We start from the raw sequence: 13,519 nt of genomic DNA, 5'->3' as shown, positions 1-13,519 counted from the left end.
GCCATTGCTACCGGAGGATCTCAGGGATGTAAGATGATATGACACTGTTCTTAAAACAGATGTAGTGAGAGATTATGACCCTATCTGACCTTGTTCGAGAGCATAAAAATGAATATTGCATTGGATGTTTGCCCAATATGACAGAATACTTATGCTGCTTAATTTTCATTTCTAAATCTTCACTAGATTGACCTACTCACATATAAAAAGGAGAGCAGTCCAAGCATAGAATTTTATGTATTATGTTGTTGCTTTCCTTGGGGCTATTTTTTATTAACATTCCCTTTATTGTAATACTATAGGATAAAACCAGGCTGACACTAAAAGATTTTAACAATGATTTTATGGTTTCAAAACCACTAAAATGAGGCAGACTAAGAATGTTCTTTGTGGTTTTTTCTCCATGTTACTTTCACTATAAAACTTTTTGTCGGCTTCATCATAGCAAATATCTAGTATATGTGAAGGTTAACATAAACCTGTCCCTATTTTTCTTATGTATTCGATTTCTTGATCCAAATATTGGGGACTGACAATGCTCAGTGCTCGTAAAAACTTAGAAAAAAAATTATATTTTGATATTAAGGTGATGGTCTGAATAGCAATGTTAAATTGTTGGTTGGTTTTCCTATAAATACTAATATGCATTGAAATGGTTTCTATGTATTAAAACATCTAAGAAAAGCAGGCAATTTTCTTTTTCTAATTCTAAAGTAAATTTAATGGATGGTGCCTGATTATTCAAATTAGAGAGTAAATCATTTATATCAATACCAGTAGGAAAAACAACTAAAATATCGTCAACATATCTGTACTACTTTAAAGGAGTATAAATGATATTAGGTAAATATCGTTTTTATAAAAATTCCATATACAAGTTTTAGAGGAGTTGGGATAAAGGGTTGCCCATTGCCATACCAAATATTTGTTGGTAGAATTCACCATTGAATATAAACTTACAATCACAAATGTACAACCTAGTGAGTGAAATAATGTGACTTACTGGTAGAGTTAATTCGTTGCTCAGATACTCTAAAATAGAATCTTTAGGGACTTTAGTGAAAAGAGAACAAACATCAAAACTAACAAATCTATCAGTGGGGTAAACAGTGATTTTGTTTAATTTATCAACTAAATCTAGAGAATTATATATTTGAGAATCGGAGATAGTTCCAAGTAACGGGGACAAGAGCTTGGTAATATATTTTGAAAGTTTATACGATATTGGGCCAACAATACTGATGATAGGCCGCATAGGATTATTTTCTTTGTGCGTTTTTACTAATCCGTACAAGTAAGGTAACGAGGGAAATTTTACTGACAACTGACCTATTAGTTCTTTTTATCTTTAAGGATTTTTTTTTTCACTCTGCTATTGAAATTTTTTATGACTTGATCAATGGGATTTTTTTTAGTTTTTTGTAAGTCGTATCATCATCCAGTAAGGCGATATGTATTCAGCTTTATCTAAGCTTACATTACTATTCAACTTATCAGCTTTTGTGATGCGGATTGTATTGTCTTTTAAAGATCGGTCAAAGCTTTCTTATAACGAGCAGGGAAATTACTTTCATCTCCAACATTGGCAGCTCCATAAACAATACCTTTCATTATGCCAACATGATTTTGAGGGAGATCACAATATTTTTCGAATTCATATAGGGACGACGCAATCGTTAAAGCAGAGGGTCTATTCGGTATAAATAATAATAATAATAATAATAATAATAATAATAATAATAATAATAATAATAATAATAATAATAATAATAATAATAATAATAATAATAATAATAATCATCATCTTTATTGCGGCTCAGGACAATATACATGGAAGATACAAATACAATACACACAGTCCAGATACAAAAGATAACATGACAAAAATAATTATAGGCAGTATCCAAACAGTTGCTGAAGAAGTAAAAAAAATAGAATTCATAATAATGGTAATGACAGTAATTATATGGGGAATAATAGGAAAAAATAAAAAATTATAACAATAAAAAATACAGATTGCAGAGGATTAATTCCCGTGTGGGGACCTTGGGTGGTTATAGAAGTCAGGTCCAGAAGGCTAAATACGAATACTGAAAATTGCAAAACTCTACAATGATATTAAACACAGTAATAATAAGAAGTAAAAATACCAAAAATAATAAGAAACGTAGAAATATAATAATAATAATAATAATAATAATAATAATAATAATAATAATAATAATAATAATAATAATAATAATAATAATAATAATGACAGATTCTGGAGATGACACTTCATATCCGAATGAAATCACAACAATTTCACTTATTTGGTCACTTGACAAGCTCACATAATAATAATAATAATAATAATAATAATAATAATAATAATAATAATAATAATAATAATAATAATAATAATAATAATAAATCAGCGGTTTATAAGAAATGTAATGGAATAGGTTTAATTTTGTTTTAATCCTATCACAATAACATATTGCGTGAATGGCAAAAGAAATAAAAGTGTGGCAAATATCAAAATTATGAGGCAAATTTTAGTAAATTTAGATAACTTACAGGTAGAACAGAAAATGCAGCCATACATTACATTCTATCAAAACGTCATTTTAAAGGATGAGATGACTATTCGTTTCATAAAGAATCTTTCGTGCTCAGACTTAATCTGTAAATACTGTAAGCAAGTGTTCGCCTTTAATCCCTTCACACATTCTAAATGATAATCAGAGTATATAAAAAAAAATATAATAAGAATAATGAGCAACAATGGGTCCACATTACGCAATTTACTTTATATATAAAAAAAACAAAACGTACATTACAGTTCTTTACTATTCTAAAAATACATTAAAAAGTTTCAAACGATAATTTAATGTCTATACAGGGCCATTATGATAAAAATAATATTGTACAACAATATTTTTCACTTCAGAAAATTTTGAAATAAACTGAGTTTTGAAGAGGCTGATAAAGCAGCTTTCAAGAACAAATGTAGTCCCTTATCAGTGACAATTATAAAAACAGTCCTGTAAAAAAATGGCAAAATTACTGGAACCTGAAAATAATACAGAATAAAATAGAAAAATGGAGTTCAAATCAGAGAGAAAGACAAGCACAAGAAACACGGAAAACTGTTATGGATGTTCTAATCTGCTTTTAAATGAGGATCTTGATAACTGTTAAACATATACAAAAAATATAACCTGTATCAAATTTTTGTAAACCGGATAAACGTTAAGCTTTTAATGTTTAGTTTAACAATGGTAAATGAATTTTAAAACACTTTTAGTTTTATAGTGTTTTTGCTTTTGCTATACCTTTTTAGTTGTACTAAAAAAAAAAAAATGAAAGCATATGCCACAGCTTTTAACCCATCATCATTGACAAGTGACGAATTCCCAGTGGTCGGCTTCCCTAGATTGTCAGATGCATCAGGAGCTGATGGTCATCTTTATTTTAATAATAATAGAATAATGAGCCAATGGAAAACAATGTCTTAGATTAAAAATGATTAGATATATTCCTAAACTTAAAAGTTTCTAATTTAACGCTTATATAACTATAATAATATTTGTACTTTGGTGTTGACCTGTAAAAAAAGTGAGCTAGACAATTAACATCTGATGTTCAAAAGCAAGAAAGAAAACTGCATGGCCTAATCTGAAAACCACGGAAAGCTCAGAGGGAATCCGCAGCCCAAGATTTATCAACACTGGATCTAGCTCACGTGGGAATTGTTAAGATTTTTTAATTTTTAATAAGACTTATTCCACGTAATCACCAGCTTTGTTAGTTTATGATATATAAGGTGTCCAGTTCTCTTCATTTGGACGATTAAAAGAAACATATCTGTAAACAAGGCCTGTATGTGTGTGTTAGTAAATTTCTATTTCTTGCTTTTATTTCAGTTTTTTTTTTGAAAAATAAAAGAAGCAAAACCACCAAAAGCTACTGAATCTGAAAAATGCATCTATTTTGCCTGAAACATTTTGTGATACTGATGTGATCTACTGAGTGTGATACATTTTGTGACACTTGGAAATCTCAACCAGAACGTTGACCTGGAAATTAAAACACAAAGTTGAAGATTCAATAATATTGAGACTATGAATATATTTGGAGGAGGTACTTTGACAAAATAGTACATACAATTTGATTTTGAACATGGATGTATTTATGACCTTTTACTGATGGTTCACAACTGAGACGGTCAGTGAAATAAAAAAAAAATTTCTTGTAGATCCCTCCGATAAGCAAATCCATTAGATACCTGAAAATGTGATGGAGATCAGATGGGTATCATCTATTGCTTTCTGTCTACGTTTCTCAAAAAAGAAATATTTTTTTCTTTTATTTTAGAATATAAAAAAAATACAAGAGCAATCAGGGGTAGATACCTGTCAATTAAGCAAAAAAAAAAAAAAATCTTAATAATTCATGTTCTTATGTATTAGCGTTACATTTTCCGGGCATAAAATCATAGACTTATATTTGAAGGTTTCTCTTCACTGATAATGTCTACAGAAATACGGAAATAGACTCATCAACTGAGCCATGCTCTGTCAAGAAATTTCGTCAAGATGGTCAATAGCCGATCACCCTCATTGAAATGAAAGTGGCAATTCAAATCGTGCTACGAATAGCATTCAAGTGTTACTTTTTGTTTGGGTATTTAAATTTCTAATGAAAGAGAAGCCTCATATAATCAAGACATTTTTTGCAATGGAAAGCAGATTTGTCAGCTGAGCTCCATAGTTTTAAAGAATCAACAAAACTATTCATAACACTGGAAGTATTCATTGTCATTATATCAGGTTTTCTTAGCATTTTCCAATTTTATGGCGAGAATTCCTAATGAGCTCTGCTTTTAAAACAGAATAATTCTTTATGTCTTTTATTGTAGTGGAGAATGTTTAATTAAATATCCTCTTCCAAAATTATGTTGACTAAAGACAAACAAAGAATTACCTAAAAACATCTCTTTCAAGTGATACCTCAACCACTCACCTCAGCGCACCTAAATAGTTTATTCTTTTATGGTGGAGAAATTTAATCTATTTTTCTCTTGCTCTATAACAACTAAATTACTTTATTTTTTTCAGCCAGATTCTTTTTATGATTGCACTGGATACTTTTTGCTAGACTAAACTGAGGATAGCAAAAATTCCCTCAAAAAGATGTAAACCCAGGCAATGTGATTTTCTCTCTGACCATAAACAGTTAGAATTCTAAAGAAAACCTTATGGATCTGTAAACTATTTCATGGTTTGTTGTTATTTTTTTGGTTTTACAGATACTCCACTAATGGTTAACAAACTAAAGTTTTTGCTTGCATCAAGATCCTGTCTGTTTGTGGTCGCCTCCAAATTCAGATGCATCATTAAGAACACAAATTTCCGTTGTTTAATAACTGAACATTTCTTTTGATAATTTAAATTTAATCGTTAATAGTTAGATTTAGTATCGGCTGATGTTAGATTGTTTGAGATTTCGAATCTAAGACTTACGATTAGTAGGAAAGGCCCAAGCAACACTGGTCTAGTTATCTAATTCTTTATTCCATGAATCACCACTTGCTGAAATCAAACAACGGCTGTATTTTTGAATAACTGCCTTCGTCTTCTCAAGGAAATTAAAAGACTTTACACAGTTTTTGTTTTTGGACATGACATGACATGACATGAGAGACCTTTTACTGAGGTGAGTGGTCAGTATCATAAAAGAAAATGTCAGATCCTCGTGAAATGAGGAGACAGTAATTAATCAAAAAGATTTTTTAAATTCCTGTCTGCAAATTAGCGTAAAACAAAACCTAGTTATGCTGCGATCATGCAATCAAAACGAACTCTAGGTGATTAAGTAACGTGTAAAGGGCATGGAAAGGAAAACTTCTAATGAAGAGAAAAACACAGGAAGGGAAAGAGACAGCTGAGAAGTAAAGATCAACAAGATTATTCACACTAGAGATGGGAAAGGGAGAAGTCCTAATGCTGCATCAAACAGAATCAACAATTGTAGCTATAAATAACTTTTAAAATTAAGTAAGGAAAAAGGAACGTATTCATAGAGGAAGTACTACAGACACTGGAAGGATATTTGGCTAATATACTTATGTTGAACTCTATACGATAGTAGAATTTTCATTTACATAAATCCAAAAGCAGAGGTTTGGGTAATTAGAAGGATTAGAGTCGTTACTGCTCTGAGAACTAACTAAACCAGTGTATGTTTCCAAGAAGAGAGATAACTGCAAGCTTTATCAACTGGACCTAAAGTCGACAAAGCACAACAACTCGTTAAGGGATTTTATTGCAATATGTGTAATAACTATGTTAATAGTGGCGCAATTGTTTATATAATTCTTTCTAAGTGGAATATGAAAATATTCTTATGAATAAATGACTGAGTAATTTAATAAGCTTTGCCTAATAAAGTTGAATGAATAGTATACATACTTGAAAATATCCTGATGACGAAATCTAGACATAAGGCGTTTTCCGATGACGAAGTCTGGACACAGGGCGTTTACCTGTCGAGGTAATTATTTTTGGTCAGAGACCCCTTGGGTTTAATCACGTCGACTATGGTCGCATAGTTACTAAAATCTCTTGTATTGTATGTGTTACACTCACATAGCCCTCGTGGTATGACCAGAACATGAGAACGCATGTGTGAAATGTGTTGCCACTTATCATTATTGTTAAATGAGCTTGTTGGCGCGCACTACACGCCCTGGAACCCGGCGCTGCTGTCTCCCATACCCTCACGATCACCTGCCTAACCCCGACCCGGGGCTGACAAACAAGTTGGCTGTAGGAGGGTGGGTGTCTCCTACACCCTTCCGTTTCCCTACCTACCCCGACCGCACCCTGGGCTGACAAACCGGTTTGCAGGGGCAGAGTGGCTGTGTCATGTCTCTCCTACTGTCACCGGGAGGGGTGGATAAACAAGATTCACTCGGATTTTATTACTATAGATGCTTTGAATATACTGAGATTATGAGTTACAGTTTTGTATTTAATTGTGTTCCAGTGACCTCTGTATCATATAAAATGGAGAAATCTAACAAAGGGTTTCTTTAGTCGCCAGGACTCGCCACCACCTTAGTACATATGATCTATGTTAGATGGTATCACCATCTATAGAGCCAAAAGCCTTAATGATAATGGAAACTGAGAAAACTGGGGAAAACGAAAGATTAGAGAGACATGTTGAATAGGGACATAAGGAACACTAAGAGAAGAGTTAGCTGAAAACCAGATCCATTAAGTGTATTCCTTTCACTAGGCGAACAGCCCTTTATCTAAAATCAACTCCAAGACGCGTAAATATCGACGTCATACGTCAAACAGAAAGAAGTGAAAAATCTTAACCGATCCCCTCTTTTTTCGCTCTTTACTTTTAATAAATGTCTCTTTTAATTGCTAATTTAAAAAAGCAAGATCAAAACAAAACTTTGGTGTCATTACATCAGCCATTTGGCAAAAATCAGTCCGGGGAAAGTGTTCTCTTTCCAAGAAACCTGAAAACGTTTTCCTAAAATATCAAACAGAGAGTAAACGTTTTCTTGGATTCTATATTTGTATTTCATTGTTAAATATCATAACAGATAATTTGACTCCGTTCTCAATGTTGGTCTTTGACAAAGAACAAGAGGAATTTGTTTCGGTGCATAATGGTTTCTATATCCCCGTTGGTATCCAACTTCTGATTGTTAATCCTTTCAAATAGAGGAGAGCTGTTAATCAGCTTGGTCTGATAATATATAAACGATCTTTGAAGTAAGCGGTTCTTATCTATATTATGTAGGGATGGGTTTGATATCCCTAATCTAAAAATAATATCTCCTGTTACTAAGAAAGGAACTATATTTCATTTATCCATTTGATTTATTTACTCATTTATAGTAGGATTAATAACATCCATCTCAACTGAAAACGGACTAAAAACGCAAACCCACTACTTCCAGTGATGTAAACATCTTTTAACAGAAGAGTGTGATTTTTTCTCACTTGGGTTCAAAGAAAATCCACGCTTAATGAGAACCACTGCCGAGACAGCTTTTTGTGACCATTTTGGCTCCTTTCAGGCGAAGAATTTATACAACGTAATAACAAACTCCAAAAATAAGAATAACATGAAACACTTAAGAGCTTAGCCTTTCAGTTCTTCAAGTTCTTTGGTAGGACTTTGATGTGTACGTCAGCCTTTAAAGAAAATCTTTTTAAAGCGAATAATGACAAGGTTTTCCTTTTATGAAGGACATCAAAAGGAACTCATTAAAAAAAAAAAAGCGCTGTTGATGGAAAAATAACATCTGTGGTAAGAGTTCTTCATTGAGAGCATAATTCCTCCATGCCCACTCATATATGTCGCTGATATGAACAATTTAAACGACTGAAAACCATCATCTTTATGTGTTCATGTTAGAGGGGTTACCCTGATCTTTTTTATGCTGCATTGTTCAAGAGTCTCAGAATATAAACATTCACAATGTATCGCACATTAAAGAGGTAGTTTCATGCAATTTTTGACGAAAGTAATTTTTGTGCCGGGAAAGTGGTTTATATTTAAGGTTTATGATATTATTGTATGAATATGCAGCTTTTGGAGAATTTCAATATTTAAAAAGAGCAGTCAATTTAGATAGTATTTTGTTAAAATACTTGATTTTGTATCTCCTGATATGGTATATTTACAATCTTATGCCTTTTAATTTAAAAATTAGCCACGTTTTATCTAGAGTAAATCATACATTGACTTGCGGAGCAAAGCAGCTTTTGTTACATCAAAGCAAATCAAGCAAGTATCTTGTTTCACCTTCATCATAAAAAGTGATGGGGCCCGGACGCATATTCGGGACCTTCCCTGAAAAAAGCGGGACGCCATATCTTAAAAAATAACCATAGAATCTTCTTGAAAATAACTTTTATATGTTTACCAGGCCCAATCCCCAACTTTACCTAACGTAACCTAGAGGCATGGCAAAAAAATAAAAAAAGAAAAAAAACAAAAACGAGGCGCCGACCTGTCTGGTCGAACCGTAATGCAGTAGGGGAATATGCGGCCCGGACAGTCTTAAGCTGAAGTCTAACAAAAAGTGACCGACAAATCTGAGTGGCTTGTAAGTCTGTTGCTAACACTTTACTACTCTGACTTCAAACAGTCTGACGCCACATGGAAAATGTTCAAAGCTGTACGGAAGATCTTATTTCCTTAGATAACACAAAGGCATGTTCTCTATGGAGTTTTCTTGCTACCTTTGCTAACGGATTTAAAATGAGGTTATATTCCCATCCATGTGTGACTGTATTTGCGTTCATGCTTGTGTTAGAGGGCAATGTCAAGAGCACAAGTGCGTAATATCATTAAATGTGCTAGAAACATTCATTGCTTGACATTCTCGACCTGGTTATCCTTGAGGGAAAGTCACCCCAATTTGAAGCTTTGCTGCCATAAAAACGATATCATTTCTGAACTAACTTCTTCAAAAAGGTAACGTTTTTGAGAAAGCTTTTTATTCAATAGATCTGCCTAGTTTTATCATATTCCATTCGATTGTGTCTGAGGTAATCCTCTAACATACATACATAACGATAGTAATTTTCACTTGTTTACCTTCTTCATATACTGGCCACACATCCGAGTGGTCATGGAAGAAGTTTCTCATCAAAGTACTCTTAGTAAGCCACAGGCATGTTCCCATCAATGGAACTTCCTTTCCTTTGCCTTGGCAGCTTTATCATTTCATGGGTTCCTTTTGATGACCTTCATAAAAGGTAAACTGTTCCAGGATTCGCTTTAAAATGATTCCCGTTAAAGGCTGACGTAAGCATCGAAGTTCCACCAAAGAACCCGATGATCTAAAAGGCCTCTTAAGTGTTTCATGTTATTCTAAAGTTGTTGTTAATATATACAACTTGTCCAGAAAGGATGAGATGATACTCACAAAAGCAATCTTAGTTGTGGTACTCATTAAACCTGGATCTTCTAAAACAAGTCAAGGGGCTAGTAATGAACGAAGATCCTGCCGTATTCCCTGTGCTCATTTCAGCATATTTTCTGCCTTCTACGTTTTACCTTGAGTGTCCGTAAATCGTAGCGTTTTACTTTTCTTTTTTTTTTGTCTCGGAGACATAGCAGAAATTTTCACATCTAATCTCATGTGTGTAAGGTTTTAATGCATAAAAGAATGTGACAGACAGACATGAAGAGAGAGAGAGAGAGAGAGAGAGAGAGAGAGAGAGTTAAATAAAATGTTAATAATAAATACAAATAAACCCAGCATTGTGTATGAACCATTAAAATAGATTCAAGAATACTAAAATACAAAGCTTATATAGGTCTTGTAATCAGTGAATGATACCACTTTATGAATACGAGAAAGATAAACAAAGACCATTATAATCATGATTAATACTCTCTTCCTAACTAAGCGAACGCGAGTGCTTGAAAATATAATACCAATGAAATACGATCTTCTATAAAAAAAAAAAAGTAGCCTCAGAAATATACTTGACGTGTACAGAAACATTCTTTAAACGTTCATCACTGGAAGTTATTTACCTTAGTATTTCATTCAGGGTCAGGCCATATATTAGACTTCATTTTATTCAGCGTTTGGAAACTACTGCTCTTGACAACCTTTGCTTGAAACTGTACTACGTAAAGCAGAACTGGAGATTATGTAAACGTGAACTGGATAACATACATCAATTGAATTAAATCATATATCTCTTATTCTTATAAACGTATCAGGAATATAACCCCATCAAATATTTAAAAGAACAATTTTGTGCTTAAGATTTAGTCAGAGGAAAATTTTACTCATAAAAGGTTTCCATATTATGAAAAAGACCCTTTTAAACGTAATTTCAACAAAAGACTGAAAATAATTTGTCATTATTATTACTCTCGTGCTCCTAGTTTGAGGCATATTTTTAGCACTTTTGAAGTGGATAAGGTTTCTTATATGACACTGATATCGTTGACATTTCTTTTCCTAACTTTTGCTTTTCTACCAAGTGGATGACTCCCAAAAGTGGGCAAGAGACTTTACGATGAGCTGTAGACCATGAAGTCACAACTCAGCTATTCTTTTAATCACCTCTGATGATTTCCACATTTCTTTCCCTTTTTAATCTTCTTGTCCTAAATATACCCTGCGAACAATAATTCATCTTAACAGCTTCAACATCATTTCCTTAATTAGAATTCAACAACCACATTTCATTTCGATATAGGAGAGTTGTAGCAACAATCTCATTATGCATTTGCACCTTGCATGCTCCACTTTTCTGGGACTCACACACACACTCATTCTACTATCATATGTTATACTTTCTGCCAAATACTACCACAAATCAACTTATTCCACTTCTCGTCCAGTTATATCAACATTCTTCCTTCAGCTGGTACTTATGCTTGAAGTCCCTGCTTATAAATATTCCACAACCATAGTCGCTTCATAACCTAAGTATAAAGGCTCAACAGTGAAGTGCTGAATCATCTTATTCACATATCGCATAGCTATGCCTACCTTGCAATTATCTTTCGTTTTACAGTAAGTTTGTGCCAGCTCCTAAGTATTATGCTGAGAATAACAGAAATGTGAAAAATTCTTATTATAAATGAATCCTTGATCATCTCCTTAATTGCTGAGGGGATGAGGGAAATCATACATAGATCGCTTTTCCAACTTGGCTTGCCATTCAACTAATCCTTATTTCTCTCCTACTTCTCAGATCTCTTCTCACCGACTCTATATACATACCCCTGTCCTGCTTTTGAGATACTTTGCGTAATAAAATACTCTGAAATGGAATTGTTTTGTATAAAACTATTAGAACCTTTCCCTTTCGACTGCATACAGAAGCAAAACCTCTGCCAGCTGGCAAGAATGAAGATTTACTGCCAAGGTTCTATTAACTTAAACTGAATTTGAATACATGTACATGACATGGAGGTATAGCATCATGGGATCACCATGGAATTCAGAGGGATATTGGTGGCCACGGTAAAAAAAAAAAAAAAAAAAGAAAAACTAAGAAACTAAAATTAGTTGCCTATCTTTGTAGTGTGTAACCAACACTGCTAATCATAACCTCAGTTGGAGTATTAAGATGAACTGTAGACTATGCCACCACCAGGAAGTCATCAAAATGAAAATCCATCTTGAAAGGATGAAACTTAAAATGGTCCACCAATGGGATGGCTATGTTAGCCCAGAGACCAAAGAAAACTGGTGGGCCTGAGACTTATTTACCATATCCTATCCAAACCCTCCCAATGAACCAAGAGTCTCAAACCTGTGACTCAGCTGGGTTACATCCTTGACTTTGGACATGTTGGCAAGGTTTTGAATATGGAATCTCCCCTACATGCAGTATCCTCATCAAATCCCCAAAATCTCTGATGTCACAATGAAGACCTTAAACCCTGACTTCATCATCACCATTTGGGTTGACAGGTACTGTACTTATGTTTTGCAAAGGTAGATTATCCTACCAAAGACAGACGCCATTACAAAAGATGAGAGAAAATTTGCGAAAAGATAGCAAGAATGTCTGTGGATATAATCAGCAAACTAGTTTAGATGTTCAATTCTTATCATGATAGCATCAAATTCCAGATGCCAGTGGTGAACTTTGACCTGCACTGTTTATATTGGAAAATCCATGAGGCATGGAACCCACTTCTCCCTGTAATTAGGCGAATCCAGAATTCCTCATACTCATCAGTAACAACGATTCCAATGGCATTTTAGATTCTCTTCACTTTGAATTCCATTTTACAAATGTCCCTTTTGAGAAAGCAACCAAGCATACACTCACAATACCGTGTCCTGGTGTTACCACAACTCCCATCAACATGCTGAAGGAGACTTTGGAACCTCTTTGGTATCCACATGAAAGAGCCTTGTTTATCGTTTTAGGGAGCTGTTAGCTGATCAATGGTATCAAAAGGAGCTCCCATTATTTGTGCTCTTTAAGAGCTTCTTTATAAGGTGCACAGAGGAAGAGGACCTATATGATTCCATGCACACACATCATCTACTACCAAAATTTCAATAATACCGTTGCAAACATCTCTAGTGAAGAATCCAACTTACACACAAAGGATGCCTTTAAAATGAAGTTTGAGCTATGGTTCATGACTGAGGGAAGCAGTAACAATCTTGTTATCCCTCTTACCTAATGTGGCAGTAATAATCAAAGCCTCTGAATAAATGAACCATATCTATAAAGGTACTGTCTTAACAATTCTGCTACTCATAAATAACTTGAGTGTGCCACAGAACAAATTGTGAATACTGACTTCTCTGACAATGCTGCCAAGATCACCGGGAAAAATATGGAACATTGGTATAGCAATGACCATGTCCAACAAAGAGCATGTGCACATCATAAAAGGTATCGTAACCTACTGGCTTTATAATGAATATAAATGCCATAGAATATTCTAGATGAAAAGAGACACCACATCTCTATGAAAAAAAGATGTCCGATACAAAGGTCCA

Source organism: Macrobrachium rosenbergii, chromosome 13 (genome assembly GCF_040412425.1).
Source record: "Macrobrachium rosenbergii isolate ZJJX-2024 chromosome 13, ASM4041242v1, whole genome shotgun sequence".
In the NCBI taxonomy this organism is placed as follows: domain Eukaryota; kingdom Metazoa; phylum Arthropoda; class Malacostraca; order Decapoda; family Palaemonidae; genus Macrobrachium; species Macrobrachium rosenbergii.
This window is presented reverse-complemented; position numbering follows the sequence as displayed.